The sequence below is a fragment of the Sycon ciliatum genome, chromosome 3, assembly GCF_964019385.1.
Source record: "Sycon ciliatum chromosome 3, ocSycCili1.1, whole genome shotgun sequence".
Classification (NCBI taxonomy): Eukaryota; Metazoa; Porifera; class Calcarea; order Leucosolenida; family Sycettidae; genus Sycon; species Sycon ciliatum.
Genome location: NC_088645.1, coordinates 41711739 through 41729238, shown reverse-complemented (window position 1 = coordinate 41729238; position 17500 = coordinate 41711739). Strand labels below are relative to the sequence as shown.

General features: G+C 47.5%; 2 protein-coding genes across 2 annotated transcripts in view; one reads left to right on the top strand and one right to left on the bottom strand.

Annotated features, from left to right (window-relative positions):
• The window catches only part of LOC135812258 (uncharacterized), a 10931-nt gene extending 3114 nt beyond the window's left edge, over positions 1-7817 (bottom strand). The window contains exons 1-2 of the mRNA XM_065325622.1: positions 7428-7817; positions 1-58 (exon numbers count right to left, since the gene is read on the bottom strand). The exon at positions 1-58 is cut by the window's left edge and continues 3114 nt beyond it. The gene's annotated coding sequence lies outside the window, so the exon portion shown is untranslated. The remainder of the gene's footprint in view (positions 59-7427) is intronic.
• Positions 7818-16688: 8871 nt separating this feature from the next.
• LOC135812271 (arf-GAP with dual PH domain-containing protein 2-like) overlaps positions 16689-17500 on the top strand; it is a 16064-nt gene continuing 15252 nt past the window's right edge. The window contains exon 1 of the mRNA XM_065325635.1: positions 16689-17500. This exon is cut by the window's right edge and continues 323 nt beyond it. The gene's annotated coding sequence lies outside the window, so the exon portion shown is untranslated.

Below are 17500 nucleotides of genomic sequence, written 5' to 3'. Positions count from 1 at the left end.
GGTCAACAGAAGGGTGATCACATGCACTGGTCGGTGTCAACACTGCCATTCCACAGCCCTATTGTACAGGTAAAATCAACACACAAACACACAAACAAACAGAGCAGTTTTAGAGCAATTCACTCAACTTTCTTGATAGGACCAGTACTTTCAAAAAACCATTCACATCCGATTTTTTAACGCATCTGTTCCAGTCGGGCAAGTGTTTACTTGTAAGCTCTTCTTGATCAGCTGTCAGGGGATGGTTGTGTGTGTGTGTGTGTGTCCTGGAGGGGGGGGGGGGGGGGGGGGTTATAGCGAATGCCACAACTCCATACTCTGCTCTTGGCCAAGTCTTTCACTGAACCTGCCATCACAGCTAGGGTGGCGTAATCAGGTAATTTTGGTCCTTGTGACATTCGTTCTTTCATTATTCGATCACCTCGTGTACCTTCTCCCACCTTTCCTCGCATATTTCCTTACTTTTGGTCATTGGTATTTTCCTGCTACCGGTGTGCCTGACAGTGTCGACGACCATGCGGCTTATCTTCAATTGCTCGTGTTACGTACTTTCGGTCTCCGTCCATACCTCGGCTCAAGCGGTACGTCGAGAACTCAGCCTGACGATAGCTCCGTATCGCAATGGCTGCGCGTCTTCTGCGGTAGCAAGTCGCTTGGTCAGTGGAGTGCCGGTAGCCTGACCTGCGCAGCTACGCTACGACTGTCCATGTAGCGACCTACACGTATTTCAAGATTTTCTTCCCCTTTTGTTCGAGTTTTCCTCGACTTGTATCTCACTTTATATTCTTATTATCCTCTCCTTGCTTCTGTCTCAAATCTCTCAATCTCATCTATTCTGGTGGTCTTGTGCTCTCAAGTAAACTAAAAAAGTCTAGCAATCCTACAGTCCTACTATTCGCCATGACAAGCAGCCGCGAAGCTAAACTAGTGCGTGTCGCAGCGAGTCCGAATTCGTTTCAAACTACCGGGTCATATGTACATTCAACATCCCCGAGCCGTTCGACGAATTCTTGTCGATGGTGGTTTAGCCATGGAGGTGGCGGCACAAGCTGCCACGAAGAGCTGATTATACTGCTGGGCGTGCAAAGATTAGAGTCAGCGAAGGAGATTCCCCTCACTCAGCATCCGATCCAGTAATATCGTTCCCGTAGTTGTGTTGCAACATTGCACAAAATGTGTGACAAGTTGCTGCTGTCAATGTCACTTTGCAGACATCGTGTCCATCATTGATCGCTGATCTGGAGCCTCGTAAATCTATGATCTACTGTCTTGTAAAACACCCGGGCCATAGGTCTACCCACGGGCGATGTAATGCGCCTGAGCCTAGCCCTTGGCGAATAATGCCGGCAGAAAAAGGGCAGAATTCGGTACTTTTTCGGGTATTTTTCATGTATGTTTGGTATGTGGATAAGGGCATAACGAAATGGAGCAGAATTCAAGGACGTGCCTGCCATAAGGTTTGTATGGTAGGTCTACTGCCAATGTCACTGCTTTTCGAGCAGAACCTGCCAATTGTTCGAGCATCATCCACCAAGGGCTACCTGAGCCCCGGCAGTCGGGGGCCGACGCTATGAGTAATGTGGGCTAATGCAATGCAGCTATTACAGAGGCGGCGGTCTAATCAGCTGCTATCACCCAGCCACTACATGTACACCACCGACTTTAGCACCTTGATCATCATGATCAATAGCGGTTGCCCTGTGTGTCTGCTGCCGATAATCTAGAACTAGAAGCACCCGTACCGAACTGTGAGTATGGAATGCTGAACTTTTGGAGATTGATGATAAACAGACAGCAATTCCTAGTTTAGATACCACGTACCACCGCTTCGTGATTGCAGTACGCTTGCTGGTGCGAGTCCTTGCGTCAGTCGGGTGATGTAGAACCGAAAGGGAACTGAGAAACTACCCCAGCGTTTGTAATTCAGTCGAACAATGGCCTTCTGATGCAACAGTCATTGTATTTTCAACATCTGTATTCTCACGATGGCCCAGTGTCGGCAATAGGAGATACTAGAGTGAGTTTTACATCAGAAAAGAGAGCTTGCAGTGTAGGGTTTGAATGTGGAAATATTGCATTTTTAAACAGAGAGCCAGTACTGCAGCTGGACGTCTACGGGTGAGCGAGGCTGCTCAGTTGCCGTTGTTCTTGCTGTCTACAGTCAGCCTTTTCTTTTAAAAGATAGCCACAAACCATCATGGTGCAAACGCCAGGGAGAGATAGCAGGGAGGTACATAAGGATGGCAACCGAAGCAGTGGAGGCGGGGCAGAAGCGACTAAACCGACCCAGGGCCTCAGTATCAACACCGCTCATGCGTTCCTTGGAGCAGCCAGACAACTTTTTTTTAAATTTCGGCCAGTCGGCTACTATTTTCATCTTGGGAGTTAGACAGGGGGAAGTAGTCATGTAGGGGCGTTAGCCCGGACAACTACGTAACCAGTCGTTACTTAGTGAACACAAGCAAGCAGGGCCGTAGCATCAGCGCTACACGTGCACGCATACCAGGTGCAGTAAGTAGTAGGACTTTGAGCTGCTAGCAGTAATAGTACTCGTCTTGGAATTCGGTTCTCTCATTCAACATCGATGTCAATGTCCCTATACCGAGAGTTCCTCGCGATGGCGGTGATGGGCATGTGGTAGGGGTCGACCAGGGGTGCATTGTGGAGCGGTGGTGTGATCGATGTGACAGTGGATTTCTAATGCGAGGAAGAATGATGTAGTTACAGAATGTCAACCCTTGAACGCTCGCGGCAAAGCGCCGGATGATCTGCCACCTGGGAATAATCATCAGGCAAGCGTGGTGGTGATCTGGCACAAGCAAAACGCCCCAAGCTGCATGCTCGTGTTCCTCAGCACGACGGTATAGCAGGTGGTGACGCGAAGTCTGAACTTTACTCACAAGTTTTCTTGCTTCCCAGCAGGAGAAAAGTAGCTGCTACTGCCCCTGGTTGGAGTTTCTCTGTCTGGTGTGGAACTATGACGATGCCTACACGTGCAAGTAAATTGCTGTATTATATTTAGATTACTACATCTAACCCTTTGCTGCGTCCATGGAGCTATGAAGCCGAGACCTCTGGTCAGCGGAGCTTAATTAATGGGCCCCACCACCACACTCCATTATTCACCCCAGTGTCTGGAGATATGTGGATGTTGTAGAAAAAAAAGAACCCCAGGACGAACTGAACACTGTTCATGACTCAGTTTGTGAAGAAACAAATTACTGTCACCACCAAACCTCGAACAAGGGACCCTCCCAAATGGCTTTGCTGTCTAGTTCTCCTTAGTGTTAGCACGTAATGTAATGTGGCTCCTAAGAACCCCACTCTCAACCGGCTCAACACAATGGTTTTATGTCAGCATATTTTCGAACATGACACATCACCAGGGCGATTAAACAACTTGGGATATGTGACAGTGACTGTTTGCGTGCGGAGTCCAGTTTAGCCTTGGGACATTCTGCACCCTGTCGTCCAACAACGCATAGCTATACATGTGCTCCCCTAGACATGACAGAGGCTGGGACTAAAAGATGCACTCTGCTCAGGGAGTGGTGAATACATGTACGTGACTGTATTATTCCAATAACCCCCTGTTCTGAGTGTGTTCAATTATCATCTCTCTTGGCAACTCCCGGTGCCGAAAGGTGGGCTAACGCCCCTACAATGTAACATGGCTACTTCCCCTTGTCTAACCCTCAAGACGAAATGATAGTAGCCGACTGGCCGAAATAAAAAAAAAATAAATAAATCTCTCTTGGCATATCTTCTCACTTTTGTCACCGTTGATTGAGTGTTGTCATCGGTATACGCCGTACCCATCACGTCGCTAACAATGTCCCGGTGGTTTTACAAGTTCTTTTCATGCTCGCTTGACTTTGTACAGACTGTCAGTGTGGCGCAATTGGTCAGAGCATGAGTCATGACTGTGCATCATCGGGACTTAAACATGTATGTCTATGACGATAACTAACTTCATGCTGCACAGGGAGGGTGCTGTCTGGTGTAGGTCACACATAGAATACACCACCACTTGAGCAGTCTACACGGCCAGTCACAGCTAGCTAGCTCTGTCAGTAGACCACCCCCCCCCCCCCCCCCCGATACTCATACTCTTTCATTCCCAGATTCAGAACGATGCGTCGCCTGATACAGTGATAGTGTTGGTACAGTATTTGATGACAAAGAATCACAGACATGATGGCTTGCACGGTCAGATCATGTTGTGATCGACTTGTGGGTTGCAGGAGGACGTTTCTGTAGTGCATAGTGGTTGTCGCAGCATTGTCTCTCTCCATATGGTCTCTCTCATCCGTACATTGTTACAGTGCATAATACACACATGCTCGATGCAAATAAATCAGTGCTTGTCTTGTCCCGCAATGGACTCCTGTGTAGCTTGCAGGCCCACCGGAACATTGTGGCAGCGGTGGGATCCGAACCCACGCCTCCGAAGAGACTGGAGCCTCAATCCAGCAGTCCATTGTAATTGTCTTTTTGCAGCAGTTTGGCATCCCATACACTTGGAAGAGGCGCTGTGATCTGTTGGAGACTTTAATGTCAGCTGTCAGCACTTGGTATACAAGGAATGGTAGTGGCCTGACACAAGCGAAACATCCTATGCTGTTTCTGTGGTTGTGTTTCGCAACACAATTGTATAGAAGGCGTTAAAGCGAACATGTGAACATTACTTCTGTTTTGTCAGCACGATAGACCCAATGCCATCCATGTTACGTCTGTCTTCATTCCTTTTTCAATCCTCTCAATTCGGAGTGTTCCTACTTCGAAGTACATTTTCTGGTTTTCGCCCCCTCGTCTTTGATCGGTGATCACATGTACATGTATAATGCTACGGGATGTGGGGTGTGGAATAGATAGATAAACTAGGGGCCCATTGCACCCAGTTCGTTCAGGAGCCAGGGCAGTACAGAATAGGAGCGTGATAATAATCACTCTTCATTTTGGCAGGCGATGTCGCCCACAGCCATCGGCCTCCTCGATACAGGCACCCGTATGATATCCATAATAAAATTATAAGAGATTCATTGATCACTTGTTAGAGGCAATCGGCTTCACATCCCATGGCAACTAGAACTATCATTGTAGATAGTTTCCCTGCGCATTCTTCAATAATTAATTATTGTTTTCGCTCTGGGGGGGGGGGGGGGGGGGGATTTGGACAAAACAGTGTAATTCGATTCTTCGGGGCATGTACTGGGATGTCGCGAGAGTGCACCTCGTGTGGGTTCCCATTTTCTCTGCTTCTCCACGATTGTTCTCTCTGAAAATACTGTTTCTAAACGCTGTTAGCATCCCCCCCCCCCCCCGATACTGTGTATGGTATACCGCACCACTTAATCGGTAGTACATGTGTACCAGGTCAGGTTGTTGGCCGAGCCACTTTTGTTCCATAAACTCCATTCCACCGTGATAGCGCATAGCGCATAGCGCATAGGGAACGCTACGAGAACGCATAGAAACGTACATGTTGGGCACGAGGTAAAGGTTGAAGTAGTAGGATGTGTGTACATAATTATTTGTATTGTACTCGATCGACGGTATACGGTAGGTGGATATGGTGTCGACGGTATACGGTAGGTGGATATGGTGTCGACGGTATACGGTAGGTGGATATGGTGTCGACGGTATACGGTAGGTGGATATGGTGTCGACGCTGGTGTCGACGCCCGGCTGATACGCACAAGCGGTGCTGAAAACGGAATCCATTTCATGATTTCATCATCGTGTTCGGATGACGAAGACACGAATCACGAAATTTCCAGCAGGCAGGGAACCACATCAGCGCCAATCTGCGGCGAGACCGTTACTTTTCCTTTCTGCCAGGGTATAATTCTATTTCTTGTTCTGTGATATTGATGTGCACACGGTGCATGGAGCTCACCGAGTACAGTACATACTCGTAAATAGACGTTGTCCAGGGTACAAGTGTATTGCTCCATATTGAAGTACAAATGTGATACCCTAATAAGTACTTCAAATACTCAGCATTTTCTGTTGCCCATGCGGGCACATCTTTAATAGCAAATTTCCACAGTACATGTTTCACTAGCTGAAGGTCACGGTGGGGGGTTTCAGTGCAACTTTTCACTCACTTGACCGACACAGGTCAGCAGCGATCACCTACAGTTCAGTTCCCAATGTTAGAATTATAAAAGAGAGAGGTTCCGGGGTGTCCAAGAGAGTGCTCAATACCGAGAGGCAGAGATATATGTAGTTCAAACAACAAGAGGACTGAAAATTGTTCAACTCCGAGTTTTACGCACTAAGCGACCATGAGATAAGTGTGTCAGTAATTTGCTAGCACTGAGCATACTGTCACGCGAGGGCATGATTACAGGCGTGATCGGGCAGGCGATATCACACCCCCCATTTCCTTGAGTTGTCATTACATGCCTATGTTCGCGGCGAAGTGCATCAGCTCTGCAGGATGCTGAACCGACAGCTTCGCTTAGGCTGAACGGCTGGGGTGAAAGGAGAGAGATTGTTTTCTTTTCTTTTCTTTTGTACCAGTATATTGTTCTTGGCAGTGGCACTAGCAGCAACGCTTGTCCAGAGAGAACATGTGAGATGAAAGGAGAGACAGGGGAGGTAGCAAGGGTGTCACGGTGATCAGGATTGCTACCAAGGGAAGGTGAAGCTGCGCATCATTCGCAACACAAACCGCCCACCGTCACCACTTTGCCTTCACGAACACGTACCATCATTGTGGACTATCGTATTTGGAACACCTTGCACTACCCAGGCCAGGTGCAACATCAGCCCCTCACAGGCCACACTGCCCTGCATACAGATGCTTCCAACGGCCTGCCCTATAGTTCGCTAGCTAATGACACGACTACACACCAAAGCCACTGTCTGCGCGTTCTAATCGTATTTGTTGTCCCACCCAACAATTGGTTCGCAGCGGCACCAGCAGTCGTGCCAGGAACAACCACAGCGACAGCACTGCCGAGGCTACGAGCCAGTTGTCGGATAGTTGGGCTGTACACCAAGTATCAAACGACATTAGCAACAAACATCTTTTCATTCATCTCCCACTGTACGCCTGCCCCGGGAGGAAATCTTTTCCCCAAAGACACGAGTCCAGGGTCAAGGGCCGGGCGGGTTCCAGAACAACAGAAAGTGGCCAACGGCGAAGCGAATCCCACCAAAACTGAGTGCCTAAACACAGGAGTAAACCAGGGGGTGCACGCACAATGTTGCACACACACTCTCACTGGCGATTGTATGCACACATAGGTGCGGACGCCCGTCCACAGATTTATCGCCTACATCTAAAGGTAGCGCTTCCCCGCCGTGCACCCCTTTGTCCATGGCTGCCTGTTTTGACCACCAGTTTACTGATGGACGTGATTTTAACGTGAAGCCAAGACTCACAACACAGCTTCCTCACGCCACCGTACACTTACCATTGTGTTGGCATGGCGCTGCAGTCTCTTCTCTCCACGTAACGTTGATGGCTAAGTCCAACGCCTCTATTTCCACACGCGTCTGCACCACTTCGACACAAAGCAAGCTCCAAGTCAAATCAGCTCGATCCACTACCAGCATCAACGGCTGCTCCAAACACGACCGCTCAACAAACTCAGCTTAGGTACTCGCCTGATGGCGAACACAGCTCCCAACGGCGCTTGGCCTGATTCCGTAGCGTTCACTACTGTCAGGAGCGAAAGTGAAACCGAAACAATCGGCACTGTGGAGTGAACAGCAACTTGCAAGATGACACAGTACGTGGAGAAAGCCCTTGACTCGGCTTGAGCTGGCGATGCGGCAAGCATGAATACCATGTACGTACATAATAGACTCAGCCACAGACTGAGTGCAGTGCTACATGTAGCTAGTGAGTAGTGGAGAGCTCCCGCCTGACCCTGTAAGGCTGTATGGCAGCTCATGTCTCCTGCTTCGACTTCGAGACTAGCGCGGGTATACAGTTCAGTTCATGATGCTGGCGCTTGCATCGTTACACCTGTGCCGTCATCTAACTATTGCATTGATCTAGCGGTAAGCTGGTCTACAATGACAATGACTATGTAGTGTAGATCACAGAAGATGGACAAAATACAGGGCATGGGCAAGTGAGCCTTATAAGGATGACTGCACATCGAACCCCATGCCATGGCTAGATATGCTAGGTATGCCACTGCCACTAATACTGGGCACTATGCCGCAGACTTCTTCACTGCAGACTAACACGTGATCGAACGCATTGCTTGACACATATGCACAGTGCAGTCACTGAGATCATGTGTGTGTGTGTGTGTGTGTGTGTGTGTGTCACTGTGTGTGTGTGTGTCACTGTGTGTGTTACTGGGTTACTGTGTGTACGTGTGTGTGTGTGTCACTGTGTGTGTGTGTGTGTCACTGTGTGTGTGTCACTGTGTGTGTGTCACTGTGTGTGTGTGTGTCACTGTGTGTGTGTGTGTGTGTGTGTGTGTCACTGTGTGTGTGTGTCACTGTGTGTGTGTGTGTTACTGTGTGTGTGTGTTACTGGGTTACTGTGTGTACGTGTGTGTACATGTACAGTATGTGCGCGTGCGTGGCAGTGCGTGTGTATGCCACTGCATGGCTACAGATGCATACCTTTGAATTTTGCTATCTCTCATCACCTGATCCTTATCCTCTGTGTCAATAGCATCTGTGTAAATAGCAAGTGTGACGCGAGTCTGTCTACGTTTGTACCCGATTGGCCCTTTCCCAAAGATGCCAAAGTATTTCGCAACTTACTTATGCTTTTCGCAACCATGCCAAAGCAAGTCACTCCGGAAAGTTGCTGTGATTGGATCCATGTTTTCAAAAAGGCTCAAAAGTTTCTAATATCGCAACTCAAAATGAGCGAATTCTTGTGCATAATGCCAAAAACAACCAATACAGCAGCGGAAATGGAAAACACTGCGGCGCAGCACAACTGCCGGAGTCTTAAAAAGGAAAATGAACAGACTTGGAATGAGTCATTGTCCTTTTTGTTGAACCTTCGCACAGCATTTATAACACAGCGGCATGCTCAGGGCTGCCACATACATGTACATGTAAGACTGTACTTCTCGAAGTAAACTTGTCAATGTCATGATAATGTGATGCTCTGTTTCAGCGCTTCTTGTTGAAGCGGAGCATCACGGACACATCAATGGTCTCCTCCAGGACGCTTCTCTGCACACAGTTGCGGAAAGTTGCGAAGTAGTTTGTGAAAATGAAGAAAGTTGTGAAAGTTGCGATTTCTTCCAAAACAACAAAAAGTTGCGAAAAGAGTGGCGAGCATCTTTGGGAAAGGGCTAGTGGTGGCCCCGGGGTGAGTATATACCCATGGAGTTTCAACTTGAAGGACGTGCATCGGACAGAAATCAGAATCCGAGCTGACAACCTATGGCTTGAAATTGAACTTCCAACATGTTCACGACTACACTGTACACCTGGTACATGCACAAGTAGTGTATGACATAGCGCGGGCAAGTCGAACGATTTTCTGTGCTCGTCTGGCGAAGTGTGCCCGAAAGTGGGAACCCTTTCATTCGCGAGTAGTGACTGCCATGACAACTGGTAGGATCTCTCGTCTCTGGACAAGTACATGATGGTGCAAGGGAAATGGAAGTATATTTACCCTGAGGAGTTGGCACCGGCGGATAATGCCGGCAGAAAATTTGGCAGAAATCGGTACTTTTTCTGGTAAGTTTCATGCATGTTTGGTATGTGGATAAAGGAATGGAGCAGAATTCGAGGAATTGTCCGCCATAAGGTTTGTATGGTTCTGCCAATTTCACTGCCTTTCGAGCAGAATCTGCCAATTTTTCGAGCGGAATCCGCCGGTGCCTACCCAGTGAGGAGGGATGAAAGTGCCTAAACATGATTGTCATGTACCCTGTCCTGGTTTCAGCATCGCCTTTACAGCCGCGTTTCCAAATTCAAGACCTGAAGCGTCAAGTACAATTAATGGACATTGATGATTGTCATCCGATCTGGGACCTTTAATTTACTAATATCAGTAATATGTCTGCTTGAGTCCCCTCGTACTTCTTGGCACCTTCATTCACTTCCTTGTTGTTGAGCACCTCTGTTCGTTCGGTATTAAACTGCGATTTAAACAAAATTAAACAACAACTCCAGAATAACAACCCTGAACTGGGCGTGGAATGCAATCTTGAATGTTGGAGTTATGCAAAGCGAACAGAAGTGTGTGTGTGTGTGTGTGTGTGTGTGTGTGTGTGTGTGTGTGTGTGTGTGTGTGTGTGTGTGTTGCGGGTTCAATTCCCGACGATTATGGTCGCACACGTCTTTCTTCTCTTTCTCATTCTCCTAGCTCTTCTTTCATTCTCCTGGGTGGTTGCCAACAGCCAGTGTATGCCGGAGTATGTGGTGTGGTGTGTGTGTAAAAAAAAATGAAAAATAGGGATTCACTGGCCATAAAAAGCCACTTCAATCAGCTGTGTGGTGGATAGGGCCCGGCGGATTCTGCTCGAAAAGGTGGCAGATTCTGCTCGAAAAGCAGTGAAACTGGCAGAACCACACAAACCTTATGGCGAGCAATTCCTCGAATTCTGCTCCATTCCTTTATCCACATACCAAACATGCATGAAACTTACCAGAAAAAGTACCGAATTCTGCCAATTTTTCTGCCGGCAGAATCCGCCGGGCCCTAGTGGCGGATACCAGGCTAACATTAGTGGCGGTCATCAGCCTTGCAAGCTGTTGAATGGCGTGATCCCAGCACCAGTCGCTATGTCTAGCTGTTCGCTATCATCGCTTCCGCGATGGGCAGGTCTGAGGGCTGAGGTGTGTGTGTGTGTGTGTGTGTGTGTGTGTGTGTGTGTGTGTGTGTGTGTGTGTGTGTCCCATATGGTGCAGTGGTATGTGCAGCGATTTCCAATCGATAGATTGCGGGTTCGATTCCCGACGATTATGGTCACACACGTCTTTCTTCTCTTTCTCAGACTCTTCCTGACTTTTCTTTCATTCTCCTGGGTGGTTACCAACAGCCAGTGCATGCCGGAGTATGTTGTGTGATGTGTGCGGGGGAAAAAAATGAAAAAGACCAAAAATAGGGATTCACTGGCCAGAAAATGTCACTCCAAATAGCTGTATGGTGTAGACCAGGCTGAATAGTGACGGTCAATTCTTCAGCCTTGCAAGCTGTTGAATGGTGTAATCCCAGCACAAGTTGCTATGGCTTCTGCCGTAGCATTGCTATCATCGCCTCCGGCGATGGGCGTAAAAGGTCAAAGGTCAGGTGTGTGTGTTGCAGGTTTGAGATTAACAAGGCTTCAACTTGCGAGTTCTGAAAAATAGATAAACAATTTTAGAAAGCTGCTTCCATGTGTCCAAATATTGAAATAGAGTACAGGCACGAGCCACAGAAAACCACGCGTTTTGATTGTCGTAACTTACAGCTTCATGCCATATACATGTACATGTACATGTAGCAATCTTCAGACAACTGATTACGTGGTTTTCTGTGACTCGTGTGTTACTGCTCTGCTTCCGCATTGAGCACTCTATCGAGCCGGAGGACTCCGCTCTCTGAAATAGAGTACAGGTATACCTTTTAAAATGATTCTAATTCCCTTTACTACAGAGCTGCGCAATGAAATCCGATCGAGTGAGTCAAGTATCCATGGCCTGGGCGCTGTGCAGCCCTTGGCCTGCGAACACTGGAATTTCCACTGCATGCATGGGACTTCCGAAGTACATTGTGCATGCAGGCCAGCAGGGCGCAAAGCTGACTCACAGGGTCGGATTTCATTGAGCTCGCTACGGTCTAGCACCACACCGGCCGATGTTGCGGCGATATTGCCGATGGTGCAGTGTGCCCAGAGATGCCTGGAGGTAACGAACCATACTGAAACTCGCCTCCTTCGTACACGATCGCCAGTGACACGACCAAACTATTGAATTAGAATCGCTGTGATTTACATGATGAGCTCTCGAGTCTTGTGCAATGCAATGAAACTTCTCTATTAGAGTAGACGTGCCTCCATTGTCTGTTAAGTCCGCAACACAAGAAACTCTGAGTTGCGACAAACCTGTAAACCTCCCTTGTGCCCTTTGTGTGTGGCAGTACTCCACATTATTGTGCTGAGCCCTCTCCGCTGACAGAAGTTTTCCTCCTTGTCTGTAAAGTCTGCACTTCATACTACACGTATAGCCGATGATCTACATACTTGCCAACTACACTGATAAAATCCTAACCTTTTGTTGCAAAATGTTCTATAAGGAACGTACTGCTTCGACACCTCATGGATCATTTACACGTATTTACACGTATTTACACGTATTTTGGCTTATTTCAAGAGGCTTTCTACCACTCTATCTGTAACATATTGTTATTATTAGTATATATTACCTTCGTTGATTGTTCACTTTGGATTTGTTCCCCCTCGCCTCCCCATCGCTGCATTGTTATATCGCTCACATGTACCAAATGTCAAGATAGGTTCGAACACCGAAGGGAAAATGAAAATATGATCCAGATAATCTGCAGTGTACATGTACATGACTGTGTTTTACCGTTACAATTAATGGCGTTATTGCTATGCATGGGAGGGTTACCGTCTTCGTAAGGAGTGTTAATCAAGCAGACTCCGGCGTTTGCTCCATATCAGGTACTGAGCATAAAGTACACCACACATTTTCTCAGTTATTTCTGGACTGCCATGTGGTGCATGATTGTATATTTGTATAATGACGCATGAAACTCGACCCATGCTCACACACCATGTCACCTTAGCGACTTCTGCCTGCTGGCTAATTGCCGCCGAAATATGTGGCCGCTTATACACGAATAGAAGCTCAACTTTCTGCAAGATCGCGCTTGCAGAACTGGTGTGCGGTCAGGACGATTCGCCAGTCCGTTCCATTCTTCCTCTGCACGCACTCACGCATACACTCACGCACGCACTCACACTCGCAAATCTCCATGGCCATCCACGCTTTGTCAGTTTGATGGTGTGTGTGTGTGTGGGTGTGTGTGTGTGTGTGTGTGCGCGCGCACGCTCTCTGTTCGCAAAGCAGCTACTGGTACTGGTTCCGAGTGTAGTCAAGCGCGACTCGCAATCTCCCGAGGAACAGGCTAGGCCAGGTGATGGTGTCCAAATCTAGCGAGAGAGATACACGAGGTACAAGATAGAATTTCCGCTCACGCCGCGGCCAGTAGATGTACGTGTGCGCGTGACGAGGACAAAACCAGCAACCTAAACGTGTTCTGCGCCGCTACCTACCCCCATAATGGCATAATTATATCATGTATAATATGACTAAAGTGGTGGCAGCTGAAATCTTTGCTTAAAAAGTTGATTTATCTTTGCTCCCATGGCCCACGATGGCCGTGGCCAATAAGAGAGAAACATGCGTTAGCTGGCAGGTTGTGTGTTGCCAGTTGTGTATCCAAGTCTGTCCATTTGAGAATGCCTGCTTACGTGCATGTACATGTACAGCTAGGGTTCGGATATCCTGTCTTCACTTCTCGTCTTCAGACCACCCAGCTGTTGTTCCTTTCTTTATATAAGGAACTACCGTCTGCACCTGGGATGGAGTCGTAAGCTACACGACTCCCAGGTGTTGGCTGGTTAGTTGGCATTATATTATTTTAGTTCGTTGCCTGAATATAACGTAGCACAAAGTACATAATATCAAGAGGGACGCACGAAAAGGGAAAGGTAAAACAGAGCAGAACGGAAGAGGTACACCACCGTCCGCATTCTGGGCGTCTTGGCTGCGCTGAAAGTGATTCTTCGGAAGTAAAAACATGTCATGTACATAATAATTATAATACTAGTAACCAAGGAGCCAGTGTCGCTCACAAGCCAATTTTTACTTATGGAGCTGCGTGATGCATCCTACAGAGTACAGTTGAGGCTACAAGATTAAAAAAACGTGTTTAGGGCATCGCTGGCCGCAACTCAAGCGAAGGTCCCTGGTTAGGCATTGGCGGATATTGCTCGAAAAGGTGGCAGATTCTGCTCGAAAAGCAGTGAAATTGGCAGAACCATACAAACCTTATGGCGGGCAATTCCTCGAATTCTGCTCCATTTCTTTATCCACATACCAAACATGCATGAAAATCACCAGTCATTGTGTGCAGATTGTTAAGTTTTATTTTCTTTTTTTAAAATTTTTTTTGTTTTGTTTTGCTTTGCAGTTGTTGCGTCAGGCCAGTGAAATAATAATCTGTGATTGCCCGTATAAGAGGCTTAAAAAAAGAAGAAAATTACCAGAAAAAGTACCGAATTCTTCCAATTTTTCTGCCGGCATTACCCGCAAAGACCTATCCCTGGTTAGAGTCCTGGTGGTGGCAGTCAATGTTTTCTTCAGACTTTTCCCTTCTCAACTCCAACAACCAATGAATACTCAGTATTACTTTATCACTCCTTGTCACAGACCGTGGTGTTGTTGTTGTGGTGGTCCCCACACTGCCACAGCTCAGTCAATGAAGACGAGTCTGCCATCAGGGTTCAAGAGTACTATGTGCATTTACATGTACAATCATATAATCCAACACTGGTAAACCAGTATTAGATAAACCTTGTTGTAGTTCACGCCATTGTTAGAGTTTCATGCTGTCAATCTAACAATTGCATGTACAATCATGTACATGTGCTCGAGCTATTATCATTCTACATGTAATTGTACATGGTATGGAACTGGACATGGACATGTACAGTAGAATGATAATGTACATGTTCGTGACAGTACTCTGTCAGTAGATATATACATGTACATATCAGGTTCGGCCTCATTTCCTCTGTGCTGCGCTGATGAGTTCACAAAGAACGAAACAGCATGCTGTCAGCAGATTGAGTACATGTACATGTAAATGTACTATACGCATTGTACAGACGTGTAAGTAATATTCCTTTGGCGGGTAATGCTGGAAGGATACAACGTAGCCTGTACATGTATGTCGATTCTGGAGGAAACCCAATGAAACTAGGAGAACTATACAAACTGTATGGCAGGCACTTCCTTGAATTCTGCTCCATTTCTTTATCCACACAACCACCCATAATGCATGAACACATACCAGAAACACTACCAAATTCTGCCATAATTATTTCTGCCATAATTATCCGCCTAGGGCTACAGCAGTGATTGCAGTCGTGTGCCTCCAGCGCTCGCTCTAAACAGTGCTAGGCCTTGGCGTACAATGCTCGAAAACTGGCAGATGCTGCTCAAAAACCATTGAAATTGGCGGAACCCTGAAACGGTATTGCAGGCAATTTCTCGATGATTCTGCTCCTCGAACTAGTCAAAGTGCTCTTCTTCTTGTTTTCATTACATGTACATTGTACATGTACCAAACACGAATAGGTATGTACGTCATGACATACTGTACTTCCAGTATACACATGTACCGGTACAAGTCATGTACATGTAGATCTCCTACCCGGACCTGCGCAGGTAGATCGGCATGATCTACTGTGCAATGAAAGCCTGTCTAAGACGACCGCTCTAGGAACCTTCGAAATGATGTGATTGTTGTCGCTGTTACCAGGTGGTCTCCTAGCGCAGGGTCATTTGCCTGGAAATGGCATCCCTTGGTTCTGGTTACATTGGTCTTCTGGGAGACTGGGACAGGTGGTCGCCGTATCCGAGTGGTCGCCTTGGCAGGTTTTACTGTACCGTAAAGTACCGCCAGAGCGCCCCGTCTCGCGAGAGCGCCCCACCTTGATTTTACAGCCAGAGAAAGGAAAATCGTATGGCAGAATGCTACTAAGTTTGTACGATGTGAGAACCTTCGTGTACTAAGGTCACACTTGGTATGCTTTTATGTGGAGCTCGAAGGTAAACTGGGTACGGATTGACTGCACAATGTGCAATGTTTGTACAAGGTCCGTGTCGTATGACCTACAGATAGGAATCCACCTCCACAAGGCGGCCACGAAAGGACGAGATGGTGGGGCGCTCTGGCGGTACTTTACCGTACTAGCAAAATTTTTACATGGCTGTACATGACTATACATGGCTGTACATTGTCGGTCGTCGTGTGAAAACTCAAGCTCCTGTTTGTTCTGTATAATACATTTTTATGGTTTGTCCGATTGCGGACAGTCTACTGTCCAGTGCAGGAGACATGCTTGGCATTGCTTGCGGTCCAGTTTATAATAATAAGATGCTGGATCAGCTGACTGCGGATCGGAAAGGATCCGCAGTGGATGTCTGTTCAGCCCACGAGTGACGCGTGACCTGCGCTACCGGTATACTATACACGCATTTCATGGGACAGATCAAAGCCTCGTGTGCTCACTGCTCAGTGCTCACCTGAGCCTGGTCAAAGAAAAAGGCAGAGATTTTTTAACCCACAAATGTATGGTCTGACGGTCAAAGCCAAAAGTATCACGGTCAGTGCACGCGCAGTGCTTGCTGGCTTTATTTTCGTGCAATAATGCCTGGAAATGGTGGATGACAGCTCGAATTAGCCACACGCATTTTACACTACGTAGATCTACATTCTTTGCGGCTGTACTGCATGGCATCACGAGACACCTTGTCCCACCCCAAATGGCTCCATTGGGTAACGTTGTATCAGCGATTCAATACAAACGCTCTCGATAGCCGAGTCATTGTTTGGCAATACAGTTGCTGAACCTTTTATTAATTTTTATTTTATCCCCGACTAGAAAGAGGGCAGCGGAGTGCAAGACCGAAACTTTTTCGTTTTGTATAGAGCAGGAAGGTCTGAAAGCGTCGGCGAGTATTCATGGTATTGCTGCAGCGTAGATTGACCTCTTTCGCCAGTCATTCTCCACTTCATTTTATCGGACAGGTCAGCTCATTGAAGATGCGAAGTGCTGATCGTGGCACTTTGAGTTTGAGTGTGAAAGTCGCCGTTTGCGGCCAAGGTGCGAACTTCGCTTTCTGCCTCTAATTCTGGAGTCTGGGTCTACTAGATCTAGACTTCGGTCGCGTCTGAAGGAGCTGTATTTTCACACTGCGGAACATCGATTTCGCGGTGGTGGACATTGGATGTGGCTAGGTCGGTGGCCTACGTAACTCGTTCGTAGTTTGTGCAGACTTCGCTCGCTTGGAAACAGGCGACGTCGAGGATTTCGTTCTCGGCCGCGGAAAGAGCAGGAGTGCAAGCGCGCACTGGAAGATCCAACGTTTGGCCCAGGTGTGAGCTCAGCAGACAGCTTGAGAGTAGCAATAATTATTCAAGTATTAGTTAGTTCAGGGCCACGCGTGCAACGGGAAGTACTACAGTACGACTATTTGCGCTTGTGTCGAGCTCGAGTGGAGCGTCAACCACTGAGCAACAGCCGGTAGCCGAAGAACAGCTGATTGCACCTGGTCAGTCGTCACTCGTGTCCGTCCGCACGCACAACCTCAATAAAAAAGTGAGCGGAAGGTCGGACAAGAGCAGCGCGTTTAGTAGTACTGTCGGGCAAGGGTTACTCACCAAATCTACGTGAACTCTCAAAGGCTTGTGGCAGTCGACGATAACATCGATTCCCGGAACGCAGGATTTCGCCTTTGTGTCTGCACAGCGCTAGCGGGA